This window comes from Nerophis lumbriciformis, linkage group LG23 (assembly GCF_033978685.3).
Source record: "Nerophis lumbriciformis linkage group LG23, RoL_Nlum_v2.1, whole genome shotgun sequence".
Taxonomy (NCBI): domain Eukaryota; kingdom Metazoa; phylum Chordata; class Actinopteri; order Syngnathiformes; family Syngnathidae; genus Nerophis; species Nerophis lumbriciformis.
Window position 1 is genome coordinate 671,532 of NC_084570.2, and position 18,681 is coordinate 690,212.

The 18,681-nt window shown below is 39.5% G+C and overlaps 1 protein-coding gene across 5 annotated transcripts in view; it reads left to right on the forward strand.

Moving 5' to 3' along the window:
- The window catches only part of LOC133622527 (nck-associated protein 5-like), a 298,294-nt gene that overhangs the window by 158,004 nt on the left and 121,609 nt on the right, over positions 1–18,681 (forward strand). The gene's annotated exons all lie outside the window — the stretch shown is intronic.

Consider the following 18,681-nt stretch of genomic DNA (forward strand, 5'->3'; position numbering starts at 1 on the left):
AGACCCAGCAGCTGGTCTCCACGGCCAAAAGGCTCCCGGGAGGCAGATCCAGAAGTTCACAAAAAAGCCTTGTCCCGAGACAAATTACAATACCCCATAACACTGGAAAAAAAGAGAACCCGTTGAGTGTCCGTTAGTGTTGGTGATTTGAATTAAGGATTTCATTTCCTGCGAGTCACTATGACATCAGTAAAATATCTGTTATCAAAATCAAAATGGCACCACCCATCTGTTCTGCATCATCCCGAACCAGGCACCAGCCGTCACACCCCCAAGTTAGACGCCATACAGTCAGGTCAGACTCCCACCACGAGTCACTACCACTCTGATTAATTAGAAATTAGTTTGTGCTAATTAATTAGTGCTATGACATCATGATTAATGACTATACATTTATCATTAACTACAATGGCGGCACCTTTAAAGCCGAAGCTCTTTTGTGGAGCAGATAAAGAAACGCAAGACGGGGCCTCTCGGCACCTCACTGAGTGTTTCTGACAGCCGTTGCTTGAATGTGTGACAGTGGAGCCTTCATTGAGGGCTGGACTCAGGTGCCGTCTCTGCACACCGGGCTTATCATCCACGTCCAGGGGGCGCACCGGAACGCTGACCTCTCCCTTCACACATTGATCGGTGGACGAGTGCCGACAGCCAGGTGCAAATCGCATCTCCACACCATCCCTTTAAGCACAGCCGCTGACTGGCGTGGGAGGGGGGCTCTACCCTGGCAATGATGAATGGCCACTGGTATGATTTAGCATATTCCCGGGGAGTGTTTATTCTTTGCTGCAGTGCCGGCGGCTGTTTAAGAGCGCAGCCACTCTCTAATTGAGTGGCTCTGGAATTGATGAAGGCTCCTGAGATTTAAGAAACAATATTGAGTTTTTTTTTTAGAGAATAACATCTTGATGTATGTTAGGGTTGGTCAGTATCGATCCGGTACCAAGAAAATACAGGACCAGTATTTGCGATACGGATAGTGACACCAAAACATTCAGCTTAACCCTTGTGTAATGTTCATATTGTTGTTACTCAGCCAGCGTTTGTGGGTCTGATGGACCCGTTGCATTTTGTGGATTTTAATGCCTCACAATCAAACACTTTTATGTTAAAATACTGAACAGATGTTAACCTTATACCAATAAACATCTGTTCAGTATTTTAACATAAAAGTGTTTGATTGTGAGGCATTAAAAGTCACAAAATGCAACGGGTCCATCAGACCCACAAACGCTGGCTGAGTAACAACAATATGAACATTACACAATCATCGGCAAAAAAGCCATTATCGGACATCTCTACTTTTGTATGCACATTAAATCAACAAAAAATTCTGACTTTGGAGCAATGTTCACGGACTCTAGTATTTGGCTCTCTATAGATGCAATTGTTTTCCGTATTGGGACCATGATTTCGGTCCTAACTTATAGGAGGTACTTTTCCTTGTTGACGTCTCAAGAAGGGTGGAATTACAAGAACACACACGCACACACACACACACACACACACACACACAGACACACACACACACACGCACACACGCACACACACACACACACCCCACATGCATGTTTTATTTAGTAGCTAAGAACCTGCATGGTTTATTGTGTCCCTGATGTTTGCTTTAGCACCACCCATTTGCTCCTGGTCCTTTGATTGTAGTTCTGAATGAGGGTGAGGGGTGTGGGGCTCTGGATAATGAGGGGTTTTTGGAGCCCCCCTCAAAAAAACTGTATCCAAACTCTGCTTAAAGATGTATATATACACTTCCAGGCAGACGTCAGCTGATACACTTAATGATGCTGTGATATAGCTTTGCTTCAATAGGATTCGAAGTAACCTACAGAGGTTGAGGTCCCTGATTCAATTAGAGTCCTCCCTAGATCTTCGGGGGGCACGGGGGGTTTGAGTGCTGTAGTGTCGTCCTAATTCATCATAAGTGGAGACTATTACCTTCTAATGCAGTCCAATTTCAGAGGCAGAGTTCATGCTGTACTTGGCAGTTAATGCAATTCCAGACTATGTAACAACATAGACCGTGCCAGTCTATGTGTGCACTGGAATTATCTTGCATTCCAATCATTCGTGAGTGTTCACGGTGATGGATTGTTGCATTTCTACATCTGCTCGTTTGTTATCATCCAGGAGATGAAACCCACCTCATCTGTGATAGAGGTCAAGTTTTATCCTCAAAGACTCAATCTGGGTTTGTTGCATATATATCTGTATATATGGCTTAGTGGTTTCTGGGCCACTTTATAAATTACTTCCATCCCTTTTGACATGGCGTTTTTTTTACAGCCACTTTTGCTCACAGGCCCCCTTGTTAAGCCTGCAGAATGGCGCCCTCTAGAGGGGAAAGTGAGCATTACACCTGAGAATGGCTGCTGGTTGGGAGAAGAAAGGATCATTTCTGTAGATGTTCTTTCCTCCCATTGAAAGAACAATAAGGAATAAAAGCCATAAAGGCGTAATCGTTCAACATTCCAGAGTCAGCCTGGTGTATTTCAGAGGTATGTGGCCACATAAAGGTATGGTCATGTTTGATTTACTGCTAAAATTATATATTGGGGGCTTTTACAGTACCATGAGGTGTTTGACTTCAGTCTAGTTGAGCAGCATGGCAGCTTGCAGGGGAACTTGCAGAACATTTTTTTATAGCACATTACTACAAAGAACATTATTCAGTTTCAGTATATTTGGAACATGCATACGATACATCACACATTTCCAGTTGTTTCATTACAGCACGTCCGAAAAGGAGTAGGAAGAAGCAGAGCTTATTCAATCCTATCCCTTTTCATACCATAACCATTTTTTGGCAATTCCTTGTTCTCTGTAAGAACAGTGAATAAATACATAATAAATAAATAAAAATACAGTAAGTAAACAAATACTAATTACATAAATAATCATTATCTATTTAATCTTACCCCTTTTCATACCATAGCAATTGTATCCTATTTCCTTGTTCTCTGTAACATAACAGTGAACAAATAATTACTTACTATATCATCATCATCGGCGGTCACTCGAACGAGTATCCTCCTGGTAGGGGTGTGTCCCTTTATGGAGGATGCCTGTGCGTGACTTAGTTTAAAGTGGGGAGACAGGTGCACAGACAGTCACCACACGATCATTGACAGAATCGGGTCAGGGTCCAGTGTCATGGAGTCCAAGACGACTGGGGACCCTTTTCTGCTGCAGCCTTCTTCTGCCATCACAGCTGTTGTGGTAGTTCTTAAAGGGGAACATTATCACAATTTCAGAAGGGTTAAAACCATTAAAAATCAGTTCCCAGTGGCTTATTTTATTTTTCAAATTTTTTTTCAAAATTTTACCCATCACGCAATATCCCTAAAAAAAGCTTCAAAGTGCCTGATTTTAACCATCGTTATATACACCCGTCCATTTTCCTGTGACGTCACATAGTGATGCCAACACAAACAAACATGGCGGATAGAACAGCAAGCTATAGCGACATTAGCTCGGATTCAGACTCGGATTTCAGCGGCTTAAGCGATTCAACAGATTACGCATGTATTGAAACGGATGGTTGTAGTGTGGAGGCAGGTAGCGAAAACGAAATTGAAGAAGAAACTGAAGCTATTGAGCCATATCGGTTTGAACCGTATGCAAGCGAAACCGACGAAAACGACACGACAGCCAGCGACACGGGAGAAAGCGAGGACGAATTCGGCGATCGCCTTCTAACCAACGATTGGTATGTGTTTGTTTGGCATTAAAGGAAACTAACAACTATGAACTAGGTTTACAGCATATGAAATACATTTGGCAACAACATGCATTTTGAGAGTGCAGACAGCCCAATTTTCATCAATTAATATATTCTGTAGACATACCCTCATCCGCTCTCTTTTCCTGAAAGCTGATCCGTCCAGTCCAGTTGGAAATGCATCTGCTTTGAGTGTCGCAGGATATCCACACATTCTTGCCATCTCTGTCGTAGCATAGCTTTTGTCGGTAAAGTGTGCGGAACAAACGTCCAATTTCTTGCCACTTTGGCATCTTTGGGCCACTGGTGCAACTTGAATCCGTCCCTGTTCGTGTTGTTACACCCTCCGACAACACACCGACGAGGCATGATGTCTCCAAGGTACGGAAAACAGTCGAAAAAAATGGAAAATAACAGAGCTGATTTGACTCGGTGTTTGTAATGTGTTTGAGAAAATGGCGGATTGCTTTCCGATGTGACGTCATCGCTCCGAGAGCGAATAATAGAAAGGCGTTTAATTCGCCAAAATTCACCCATTTAGAGTTCGGAAATCGGTTAAAAAAAGATATGGTCTTTTTTCTGCAACATCAAGGTATATATTGACGCTTACATAGGTCTGGTGATAATGTTCCCCTTTAAATCTACCGTCTTCCACCTGCTCCGCCGTTGAGGTCTTCACCGCATCCCTGGCTAGGGGGCAGTCAGTCAGGTACTAGGCCTTTGCCAAGGGCCACCTGGGGTAACAGTAGTAAAGGGGTTAACCTCCCAGTGCCCCAAGACCCCATAGAGGAGCCTCCACTGCCAGATGCACTTTAACATCATGCCCATGTCATTACCTATAATATACCATAGTAAGTAAACAAATGTTGAATGCATGAATAATCTTTGTTTTGGGGGTGAGTAGTTCTTTGAGGTAGAGGGGGGCATTTCCATGGAGGCACTGGTGGGTTAGTAGGGAGACTTTGTATTCAATCCTGAGTGGAACAGGAAGCCAGTGAAGGGATTTGAGAGTTGGTGTGATATGGTCATATTTCCACACTCTCATATTTATTTTAGTATATTTATTGAGCTGTTATGTTCATTATTTGAGTACAGTGTTTTATTTTTGTATATTCACAAACGGTATTACCTTAATGTTACAGTGGCCAAGCGTATAAACTATACTCGTTAGATAAAACATCTGCCTTGATTTTAATGAATATTTAGGCCTACTGTGCTACTGTATTTTAATGTTGGTCATTATGGTGGTATATGGAGACTCATGTGTTTTCTTAGGTGGTAAATAAAACTAAAACCCTGCCTGGTTTTTAATGAACATTTAGGCCTACTCCGCTACTGTATTTTAATGTTGGTCATTTGTCTACCTGTGTTGGCCCTGCGATGAGGCGGCGACTTGTCCAGGGTGTACCCCGCCTTCCGCCCGAACGCAGCTGAGATAGGCTCCAGCAACCCCCCGCGACCCCGAAAGGGACAAGCGGTAGACAATGGATGGATGAATTATAATAATAATAATAATAATAATATTATATATTTTTTGTAAAAAAGCACTTTTTATTGAGTAAACAACCTCAAAGTGCTACAGTGTATTAAAAAAAAAAAGAAAAAAAATAATACATAAAAAGATAATAAAGAAATGAATAAATTAAAAAAATAGCACAGCCAACTAGCTATAACTAGTATGCATATATCTAAACATTTAAAAAAACAACGAAGGGCTTTTAAGCCATTTTTAAAAGCATTCACAGTCTGTGGTGCCCTCAGGTGGTCAGGGAGAGCGTCCCACAGACTGTGGATGCTTTTAAAAAAGGCTTAAAAGCCCTTCTTTTTAAAATGATGGTGGTACTTGGACGGCCATATGTTTTCTACTTGGTAAAACACGTTTGCGAACCACCAGTTTAATGTTTTGTATGATTCCTTTTGTCATTCTCTGACTGTTCTGAGGAAGTGTCATCAGTCTGTGCATCCTGACAATTAGTGAGAAATATTGCCACACTGCCACCTAGTGGCGAATCTAGGAACGCTCAACAATTTTTGATTGAATTATTATTTTTTTTAAACAAAAATACACTTATTTGATACATTAAATATGCCAAAACCGATGACATTTATGCTAAGCTGTTTGAAGAAAATGCTTTTGTCTCAGAGGTGACCCTAACCCTAACCCTAACCCTAACCCCAACCCCAACCCTTACCCTAACCCTCTAACCCTAAGCCTAACCCTTTTTTTTTTGAGGAAAAGCCAGAGAAATCTGGTCAAGCTGGGCGCAGGTGTGGGGGGTTCATGTCTTGCTGTTGGGGGGGGATGCACCCTTTTGCACTTGTTTGCAGCTGGATTTATAGCAGCCATTAACTGTGACAGGGGTATTGCTGTGTAAAGAGCTATTCCACATAGTAGCCATCAATTTACGGCCACGACAAGGGTTTTTGTTTTTTTTAATGGTGTCTTGGGTTTATTACGGTATACATGTTTCATTCAGCTGGACAAAATCTGCATTTGTTAGAGAAACATGCTATATTTTACAACGTAGTGCTATGTGCTATTGTTCTGTATAGTCACTGTCAAATTGCACTGCAAAAAGTCAGTGTTCAAAAACAAGAAAAATAAATACAAAAATTAGGGGTATTTTATTTGAACTAAGCAAAATTATCTGCCAAGAGTAACGGTGTAATACTCTTCCATATCAGTAGGTGGCAGCCGGTAGCTAATTGCTTTGTAGATGTCGGGAACACGTCGTGTGAGACGACGATGGTTTGTCGTGATCACAATATGCAGGCGACAGCGGGAGGCAGTGTGCAGGTAAAAAGGTGTCTAATGCTTAAACCAAAAATAAACAAAAGGCGAGTGCCACTAAGAAAAAGTAATTGAAGCTTAGGGAAGGCTATGCAGAACGAAACTAAAACTGAACTGGCTACAAAGTCAACAAAAACAGAATGCTGGACGACAGCAAAGACTTACTGTGAAGCAAAGACGGCGCCCACAAAGTCCATACGTACATGACATGACAACAATGTCCACACAAAGAAGGATAGTAACAACTGATTGCTAAAACAAAGAAGATGCGGGGAATATCATTCAAAGGAAGACGTGAAACTACAACAGGAAAAGCCACCAAAATAAGAGCGCAAGACAAGAGCTAAAACACTACACATGGGAAAACAGCAACAAACTCAAAATAAGTCACGGCGTGATGTGACAGGTGGTGACAGTACACCTACTTTGAGACAAGAGCTATATTGATGCATGCTTGGTTATGCTTTAAAGCAGTGGTTTTTAACCTTGTTGGTGGTACCGAACCCCACCAGTTTCATATGCGCCTTCACCGAACCCTTCTTTAGTGAAAAATAAAATGTTTTTTTTTTTTCAAATTAAGGACAAAGTTATGGTTTTTTTTTACTGGTGCACAAAATGAACCGTGCATGAACATCACCTTGTTCAAAGAACAACACAAACACAGTGCATGAACTCACAACAAATTACACACCTGCAAATCAGATGGAAAATTAGAGGGAAAATTGTTTGGGGGGTATCCATAATACGCCGATAGGGAGAAGTTTTTATTTACACAATGAGTTGGGTGAATCTTGACCTCAGCGGCGGAGTCTCGCCAAACTTCTGAGGCCATACTTGCCAACCTTGAGACCTCCAATTTCGGGAGGTGGGTGCGGGGGGCGTGGTTGGGGCGGGGGCGTGGTTAAGAGGGGAGGAGTATATTTACAGCTAGAATTCACCAAGTCAAGTATTTCATACATATATACATATATATATATATATATATATATATATATATATATATCCCCGCGACCCCGAAGGGAATAAGCGGTAGAAAATGGATGGATGGATATATATATATATATATATATATATATATATATATATAAATAAAAGAAATACTTGAATTTCAGTGTTCATTTATTTACTCATATACACACACATAACACTCATCTACTCATTGTTGAGTTAAGGGTTGAATTGTCCATCCTTGTTCTATTCTCTGTCACTATTTTTCTAACCATGCTGAACTGATGATGCATTGCTGTGTGGCACGCACAAAAGTGCTTTCATCAAATGCACTAGATGGCAGTATTGTCCTGTTTAAGAGTGTCACAACATTGCTGTTTACGGTTAGACGGACTGCTTTACTGTAGACGTTCTTTATATTGTGGGAAAGCGGACTCAGGTCCGCATGGAGCTGGAGGGGGCGTGGCCTCCTGCTCCGCCTGAATTTCGGGAGATTTTCGGGAGAAAATTTGTTCCGGGAGGTTTTCGGGAGAGGCACTGAATTTCGGGAGTCTCCCGGAAAATCCGGGAGGGTTGGCAAGTATGCCTGAGGCCGACTCACCGAACCCCTAGGGCAGGAGTCGGCAACCCGCGGCTCTAGAGCCGCATGCGGCTCTTTAGCGCCGCCCTAGTGGCTCTCTGGAGCTTTTTCAAAAATGTATGAAAAATGGAAAAAGTTGAGGGGGAAAAAAACATTTTTTTTGTTTTAATATGGTTTCTGTAGGACAGGGGTCGGCAACCCAGAATGTTGAAAGAGCCTTATTGGACCAAAAATACAAAAACAAATATGTCTGGAGCCGCAACAAATTAAAAGCCATATTACATACAGATAGTGTGTCATGAGATATAAATTGAATTAATATGACTTAAAGGAAACTAAATGACCTCAAATATAGCTACAAACGAGGCATAATTATGCAATATGTACATATAGCTAGCCTAAATAGCATGTTAGCATCGATTAGCTAGCAGTCATGCAGTGACCAAATATGTCTGATTAGCACTCCACACAAGTCAATAACATCAACAAAACTCACCTTTGTGGATTCATGCACAACGTTAAAAGTTTGGTGGACAACATGAGACAGAAAAATAAGTGGCATAAAACACGTCCTAGAAAGTCGCAGAATTATATACATGTAAACAAACTAAGGTGAGTTCAAGGACTGCAGAATTAGTAGGACAAAACGGCGCTCGCCAAATACTCGAATCAGTGAAGCATGTTTAATATAAACAGTGTGCTTTATAACAATTAGGGAGGTTTGTGTCATGTTTGTCCTCCTACAGAAACCATATTAAAACAAAAAAAAAAGTTTTTTCCCCTCAACTTTTTCCATTTTTCATACATTTTTGAAAAAGCTCCAGAGAGCCACAAGGGCGGCGCTAAAGAGCTGCATGCGGCTCTAGAGCCGCGGGTCGCCAACCCCCGTTGTAGGAGGACAAACATGACACAAACCTCCCTAATTGTTATAAAGCACACTGTTTATATTAAACATGCTTCACTGATTCGAGTATTTGGCGAGCGCCGTTTTGTCCTACTAATTCTGCAGTCCTTGAACTCACCTTAGTTTGTTTACATGTATATCTTTCTGCGACTTTCTAGGACGTGTTTTATGCCACTTCTTTTTCTGTCTCATGTTGTCCACCAAACTTTTAACGTTGTGCATGAATCCACAAAGGTGAGTTTTGTTGATGTTATTGACTTGTGTGGAGTGCTAATCAGACATATTTGGTCACTGCATGACTGCAAGCTAATCGATGCTAACATGCTATTTAGGCTAGCTATATGTACATATTGCATCATTATGCCTCGTTTGTAGCTATATTTGAGGTCATTTAGTTTCCTTTAAGTCATATTAATTCAATTTATATCTCATGACACACTATCTGTATGTAATATGGCTTTTAATTTTTTGCGGCTCCAGACAGATTTGTTTTTGTATTTTTGGTCCAATAAGGCTCTTTCAACATTTTGGGTTGCCGACCCCTGCCCTAGGGTTTGATCGAACCCAGGTTAAGAACCACTGGTTTAAAGTCATATCCAACAATTGCGACAACGACTTTTTATTGTCTACTAAGTTTCATTTTTTTAATGATTTCTGCTGGTGGTGTGCCTCCGGAGTTTTTCAATGAAATGAAAAAAATGCACCTTGGCTCAAAAAAGGTTGAAAAATACTGACTTAGACTGTAGTGGTAGTAATCTATCAAATGTGGCTTGAGTGGAAGGAAGTGTGTTACCCGTATTCGGCCGCCAGAGGTCGCCCTCATGCTGACTGTATCTGCAAACCTGCTCTGAGACAACGGTCATAAAAATGATAAGGTTGAGCATTCTTCTGCCTTGCATTTTCCCATTCCATAGAGTCTAACTGCACAAAATAATATGAATAGGAGCTGACAAAAACTGTCTTTACAAGATTACAATTGTCAGTTTCAGTTATCAAGCAAGAGCTTTTAATGTAACTATATGTATATGTATTGTTTACAGTAGTTTGCACTGGTGTATAACTGCAGTCTTTAATATTTAGCAGTTGCAAATATATTATTTAACTCAATGAGAATGTCTAAATATTAAATGCAGGGGTGTTCATAGTGCAGCCCGGGGGACATTTGTGGCCCGCAGCTTGTTTTCTTGCAATGGCTCGCAGCGCATTCTAAAAAGAATTAAACAAAAAGAAAAACAACAAATAAATAAAGTTTGCTAATGAGAAAAATGTGGAAATGTTAATGCTTATTGCTTGTGTGTGTGTGCCTTGTACAGCACAGGCCAAACGTTTGGACACACCTTCTCATTCAATGCGTTTATTTTCATGACTATTTACATTGTAGATTGTCACTGAAGGCATCAAAACTATGAATGAAAAAATGTGGAGTTATGTACTTAACAACAAAAAGGTGAAATAACTGACAACATGTTTTGTATTCAAGTTTCTTCAAAAAAGCCTATTTTTGCTCTGATTACTGTTTCGCACACTCTTGGCATTCTCTCGATGAGCTTCAAGAGGTAGTCACCTGAAAAAGTTTTCACTTCACATGTGTGCTTGAAGCTCGTTGAGAGAATGCCAAGAGTGTGCAAAGCAGTACACTGCAAAAAGTCAGTGTTCAAAAACAAGAACAAAAAAATACAAAAATTAGGGGTATTTTTATGGAGACCCTAAAGAGACATGGGGGAAAAACATTTTTTTTTATAATTTTTATTTTTTTAAATTTTTTTTTTAGACATGTATCTCGTGTGCAGGAAAAACTATACATGTCTAAAAAAAAAATAAAAAAAATAAAAACATAACAAAAAAAATAAATTCCCCCATGTCCCTTTAGGGCCCCCGTATATTTTACTTGAACTAAGCAAAATTATCTGCCAATAGAACAAGAAAATTCGGCTTGTCAAGACTTTCCAAAACAAGTAAAATTAACCTCAATGAACCCAAAAATACCTTAAAATAAGTATATTCTCACTAATAACAAATGCACTTTTCTTGGTAGGAAAAAAAAAATAGACCTTTTTGCTCAATATGTTGAAAAATATTCTTAAATGAAGTAAATGCTAGTGCCATTATCTTGACATAATGATATATCATGATTTATTTTTTTCATGCTTGAAATAAGAAATTATTACTTTAAAAAAAGTAGTTTTATACTTGTGAGTGTTGATGACACAGCTTTGCAACAGTTGATATTCTAGTTTCAAGCATGTTTTACTCAATATAGGTCATCAAATCTCAGCAACAAGCTGTAATATCTTACTGAGATCATTTAGGACCAAAACACTTAAAACAAGTAAAACACTCTAACATAAAATCTGCTTAGTGAGAAGAATTATCTTATCAGACAGAAAATAAGCAAATATCACCCTTATTTGAGATATTTAATCTTACTTAGATTTCAGTTTTTGCAGTGTAATCCCAGCAAAGGGTGGCTATTTTGAAGAAACTAGAATACAAAACATGTTTTCAGTCATTTCACCTTTTTGTTGTTAAGTACATAACTCCACATGTGTTCATTCATAGTTTTGATGTGACAATCTACAATGTAAATAGTCATGTATGTTTTTTTTGCTTTATGTAAATGAGTATAAAAAAATATGCAGCTCAAAGACAAAATGGTTAGAGAAAGTTCATGAAGATGGCCACCAGAAGATGAATGCTGCTTGTGAAGCAAAGCGAGCAGGAAGATCAGAAGTAACCCACTGGTGACATTAAACTTCCTAACCAGTGGAACGTCTGTGACTTTGAAGTGCTTAGTCGGAGGACAGAACTCTACTGGGGGAGTAGATAGCGAAGGCCATCAGACAGAAGAATCCAATTAAAGGCCGAACAAAAAATGTTTAATTCCAGACTGGTCTTGGCTGAGAAAGGGTCCGATAAAACGGGTTATGATGACACAAAGCTGTCCTTACATGCAACAAGTTTCCTGACGGGCCCTTCGTCATCTCTGTGCGTATTTCAGATTAGAACACTATCAAGTTCATTGCTTCTATGTTTCTAAACTGGGCACCAGAGGTGGGTAGAGTAGCCAGAAATTGTACTAAAGTAAGAGTACTGCTACTTTAGAGATTTATTACTCAAGTAAAAGTAAGGAATAGTCACCCAAATATTTACTTGAGTAAAAGTAAAAAGTATGTTGTGAAAAAACTACTCAAGTACTGAGTAACTGAAGAGTAACCTGTTGGTTTAATGATGACGGCAACAAATAATGCACAAAAACATAAAAATAGCAAAGAGCAAATTCAGAGCCAGGAATATCTCTTAAGCAACTAAAACAATAATATATATTAAATAATAATACATTAACATTAAAAAAATTAAGGCAAATTGAGCCACAATAACTTAACAGCACCATAGGCTCAGCAGGCAGAGATTACAAAGGAAAATAACAAGTTAGCCTTTACGTAAACCATAAACTGATAGGTGTGGGCTGCACCTGGGAACACACTGTGCACTTCTGACTAGTGTTTTTGTATGCATGTGTGTGTGTGTGTGTGTGTGTGTCTGTCTGTCTATGAGGCTGCAGTACGTTAATAAATGTCCCCACACAATGTACATTTGACAGTGATTCATAGCAGGGAAGCTAACATCAGCCTACGGTGACAGCCAAAATATCTACTAACGTTACTCACCGCGATGTGCGTCCTCAAATTTGACGTTGAGTTCATGTAAGCTTAAGCTTGTTGTTGTTTGCCGCTGAAACATAAAGCCTGGCTCTGTTTGATTGGTGAAACAGAGTCAAACGTCACCAGTGACTGCATTTGATTGGTGAAACGGAGTCAAACGTCACCAGTGACTGCATTTGATTGGTGAAACGGAGTCAAACGTCACCAGTGACTGCATTCGATTGGTGAAACGGAGTCATGCGATAGATCTTACTTTGAAGGTCTGTCTGACAAACCAAAACAAACAAAGCGTGCATTAACAGATGGATAAAAATCAATAGCGAGTAGCGAGCTGAATGTAGATAAAAGTAGCGGAGCAAAAGTAGCGTTTCTTCTCTATAAATATACTCAAGTAAAAGTAAAAGTATGTTGCATTAAAACTACTCTTAGAAGTACAAGTCATCCCAAAAGTTACTGAAGTAGATGTAACGGAGTAAATGTAGCGCGTTACTACCCACCTCTGCTGGGCACATGGGGCCCAATTCTCCCCATGTAACTGTGCAACATTCTCCTACTTGACCTAAGTCTGTCTCTGCCAGCCTCGATCCAAGATGCCCACTCTGGGTGGAACAACCCTTAAATGTGGGCGCTACTAATCAAATTTGGCCTTCCGCAGATTCTCCCCACTTAAGTACTTTTGTTCTCACATGCTTCTGAGGCTGGAATAAGTCCAACGCCCCAAGAAAGTGAAAGATCATTTTTGCACTTGAAGTTTGGATGCGGTCTACACCACACATAATAAAATGATAAAAGACACTTCCAGAAAGCGATTAAATATATTTTGATTGCTTCAATTCAGACACTTGCAAACATCCTTTGAGATGAGCATGAAAGGATCATAATGCTATTTTGAATGAACCATCAAATATCAAAATAGAGATTATCTACACTGCAAAGAGTCCGTGTTCATAAACAAGAAAACAAAATGCAAAAATTAGGGGTATTTTATTTGAACTAAGCAAAATTATCTGCCAATAGAACAAGAAAATTTGGCTTGTCAAGACTTTCCAAAACAAGTAAAATTAGCTAACCTCAATGAACCCCAAAATACCTTAAAATAAGTATTGTCTCACTAATAACAAGTGTACTACTATATGAGTACGAAAAAGTTGGAAAAGTCGGCAAAAGTCGGTAAAATGTTCAAAATACCTACCCAGGTTCGAGTCCCACAAGTCCCGCCGCATGCTGGGATGCCCAAAATGTCCAAAACGCGCCCAGCAAAGTCCCACGGGAAGGCGGGGAGAAAAGCGAGAAAAGTGGGTAAAAGTGGCACTCGAACCTGGGTAGGTATTTTGAACATTTTAGGGACTTTTGCCGACTTTTCCAATTTTTTATCCCCCCTCCCCGTGGGACTCGGCTGGGTGTGTTATGGACATTTTGGGCATCCCGGGACTTGTGGGGACTCGAACCTGGGTAGGTATTTTGAACATTTTTGGGGACTTTTGACGACTTTTCTCACTTTTCTCCCCCACTTCCCGTTGGACTTTGCTGGGTGCGTTTGGGACATTTTTTTGCATCCCGGCAATTGTGCGGCCAGCGGCGGGACTCGTGGGATTGTATTTTGGACAAAATTGGGACTTTTGACCATTTTGGCCGCCTTTTCCCCTCTTCTCACACCTTCTTATTCAATGGGATTTCTTTATTTTCATGACTATTTACATTGTAGATTGTCACATCAAAACTATGAATGAACACATGTAGAGTTATGTACTTAACAAAAAAAGGTGAAATAACTGAAAACATGTTCTTCAAAATAGCCACCCTTTGCTCTGATTACTGTTTCGCATTCTCTCCATGAGCTTCAAGAGGTAGTCACCTGACATGGTTTTCACTTCACAGGTGTCATAGTTTTGATGCCTTCAGTGACAATCTACAATGTAAATAGTCTTGAAAGTAAAGAAAACGCATTGAATGAGGAGATGGTGTGTCTATTTACAGTAATAGAAATAGCATCAATCAGACGCTACGAGGACATTATCAACAATTGCTTTATTGAACACATACCATCAATGTAGCAAGCATAATAACACACACACACATTCATGTATTTTTTACCTTCTCGAGACCTCAGAAAAATGCCTACCGGTTTAGGACCACCCTTTCTAGATATATAAAGATTTGTATTTACAACATTAATAATATATACATTTGTGGAGGGGGGTGTGGTTGGCGCGCTTGCTGCAGGAGCAGGGTGTGGAACACAGCAGACAGGTGGTTAGATTACCCAGCTGGGGCTAGTTGTCTAATCACCTGTTATTCTTATCAGTAGCGGCCGGGAGTAGGAAGAGGAAGAGGGCAAATATAAAAACGTTTGTTGTGAAAAATGAGTTGGAATTTCGCAAGAGAAAGGTCACAAATTCACAAGAAAAACTTACAATTTTGGCAGTATTATAATAAAAGTCGTCATTTTAGTCAACGCAAGTCAAAATTTTACAAGAAAAACTGAACTTTTGTGCAATATTATGATAAAAGTTGGAATTTTACCCAAAAACAGTCGCAATTTTACAAGAAAAGCTTAACATTTTGGCAATTTGATGAAAAGAGTCGTAATTATACTCGACAAAAGTCACAATTTTATGACAAAACTTTAACATTTTGGTAATATTATAATAATCGGAATTTTACTTGGCAAAATTAGGACAAAAGTCATAATTTTACTCATAAAATGTCACTGTTTTACAAGAACAACAAAAACATTTGCAATATTGTGATACAAGTCAGAATTTTATCACAAATGTCACCATTTTGCATTAAAAAGTAATAATTTTACATAAAAAAGTAATAATTTTACGAGAAAATATTGCAATATTACAGAAACCGAAATGATATGAGAATATGTTCCCAATTTTAGAAGAAAAAAGTCGACACATTGTGAGAAAAAGACTGCTTTTAGTTAATTTATTATTATTTTTTGTAATTGTTTTTTAATCTTCATTATGTACTTGAAGTTCATACAGTATGTTTCTACATACATATTTAATTAAAAAAAAAAAAAAATGGCAAAAGGGGGTGCATTTTAATTTCTTACGCACACTTGTTATTTCATATGTTGACCAGAGGGGGAGCACTTTTAAAAGCGACACACAGTCAATTTGAAAAATCCCGCCTTTTTGGGACCACCCTCATTTTGACAGATGTCACCACCAGGGGTGCAAATGAGACATTCTCTATTAGATGCAATGTTATTGGAACCATGATTTATGTCTCGACTTGTTCACCGGTCCTCATATGGAAGGTACTTTTCCTTGTTGGTGTCTCAAGAAGGGTAGAAATTGTAGCGTGTATACACACACAACACCACCATGGCGACAAAAGCACTGCCTGGATTGATCCGGCCTTTTAAATCTTAGTGGGGGGTTTTTTCACGGATTTCAATGACATACACAAGTGTTAGGAAAACTCCATGTTCTATTATGTTAATTAGAATTTCATTTTACTTGACCTAATTTACGCAGTGTGGATGGGAGAATTTGAATACGAGAAACGAGCCTAACTTGAAGCTTGTAAAAAAATAGAATAGGGCCGATGATGAATAAACGTCTTGAAGTTCAGTGAGCAGCAGTAAATACATGAAATATCACACGGAATGTTCTTAGCATTAATAAAAACTGACGTAAAAAAATTGAAAAAGTGATTTAGTTTGACATTTCGCGGGAGCTTTCTTTACCAAGGCAACGCAATCCTCATTGGACACATATTCTAAAGTAGAACCACATAAGTAATAAATGTCACCGGTATTTACTTTCAACCTGCAGTTTCTACCTTTTCGAAGGAGAATAATGGATTTTTAGTCCAGTCCATAGTGGATCTAACATAATAGTGTGAGAGTCCAGTCCATAGTGGATCTAACATAATAGTGAGAGTCCAGTCCATAGTGGATCTAACATAATAGTGAGAGTCCAGTCCATAGTGGATCTAACATAATATTGTGAGAGTCCAGTCCATAGTGGATCTAACATAATAGTGAGAGTCCAGTCCATAGTGGATCTAACATAATAGTGAGAGTCCAGTCCATAGTGGATCTAACATAATATTGTGAGAGTCCAGTCCATAGTGGATCTAACATAATAGTGAGAGTCCAGTCCATAGTGGATCCAACATACTAGTGAGAGTCCAGTCCATAGTGGATATACCATAATAGTGTGAGAGTCCAGTCCATAGTGGATCTAACATAATAGTGAGAGTCCAGTCCATAGTCGATCTAACATAATAGTGTGAGAGTCCAGTCCATAGTGGATCCAACATAATAGTGTGAGAGTCCAGTCCATAGTGGAACTAACATAATAGTGAGAGTACAGTCCATAGTGGATCTAACATAATAGTGAGAGTCCAGTCCATAGTGGATCTAACATACTAGTGAGAGTCCAGTCCATAGTGGATCTAACATAATAGTGTGAGACTCCAGTCCATAGTGGATCTAACATAGTAGTGTGAGAGTCCAGTCCATAGTGGATCTAACATAATAGTGTGAGACTCCAGTCCATAGTGGATCTAACATAGTAGTGTGAGAGTCCAGTCCATAGTGGATCTAACATAATAATGAGAGTCCAGTCTATAGTGGATCTAACATAATAGTGTGAGTGTCCAGTCCATAATGGATCTAACATAATAGTGAGAGTCCAGTCCATAGTGGATCTAACATAATATTGTGAGAGTCCAGTCCATAGTGGATCTAACATAATAGTGACAGTCCAGTCCATAGTGGATCTAACATAATATTGTGAGAGTCTAGTCCATAATGGATCTAACATAATAGTGAGAGTCCAGTCCATAGTTGATCTAACATAATAGTGTAAGAGTCCAGTCCATAGTGGATCTAACATAATATTGTGAGAGTCCAGTCCATAATGGATCTAACATAATAGTGAGAGTCCAGTCCATAGTTGATCTAACATAATAGTGTGAGAGTCCAGTCCATAGTGGATCTAACATAATAGTGAGAGTCCAGTCCATAGTGGATCTAACATAATAGTGAGAGTCCAGTCCATAGTGGATCTAACTTAATAGTGTGAGTCCAGTCCATAGTGGATCTAACATAATAGTAAGAGTCCAGTTCATAGTGGGGCCAGCAGGACACCATCCCGAGCGGAGACGGGTCAGCAGCGCAGCGATGTCCCCAACCGATGCACAGGCGAGCGGTCCACCCCGGGTCCCGACCCTAGACAGCCAGCACTTCATCCATGGCCACCGGACCTGTGTCCCCCCCCCCCTCCACAAGGGAGAGGGGTGCAGAGGATAAAATAAAATAAACGGCAGATCAACTGGTCTAAAAAGGGGGGTCTATTTAAAGGCTAGAGTATACAAATGAGTTTTAAGATGGGACTTAAATGCTTCTACTGAGGGAGCATCTCTAATTGTTACCGGGAAGGCATTCCAGAGTACTGGAGCCCCAATAGAAAACACTCTATAGCCCGCAGACTTTGTTTGGGCTCTGGGAATCACTAATAAGCCGGAGTTCTTTGAACGCAGGTTTCTTGCCGGGACATATGGTACAATGCAATCGACAAGATAGGACGGAGCTAGACCGTGTAGTATTTTATACGTAAGTAGTAAAACCTTAAAGTCACATCTTAAGTGCACAGGAAGCCAGTGCAGGTGAGCCAGTATAGGCGTAATTAGGGATGATGTTTGATAATAAATTATCGAGTTCGAGCCCATTATCGAATCCTCTTATCGAACCGATTCCTTATCGATTCTCTTATCGAATCCAGATAGGTTGTTGTATATGGAAAAAAACACAATATTTGGTTTAACAAAAGCTCACTTTTATTTTATTAAAAAATAAATAAATAAATAAATAAATAAATAAATAAATAAATATTGACAGTTATCACCCTTAAAAAAATAAAATAAATAAATATTGACTGTTGTTTCCCAAAGTATTTTAAGTGGGATTTTTCAGAAAAACAAATATATACAGTAACACAAAAACAACCTGTCTCTGTGATCACTATAGGTGAATAGCCATGCCTTGAGGTTTTTTTCCAGTCCATTATTTTTGCTGCTTGTGTGACATCACAG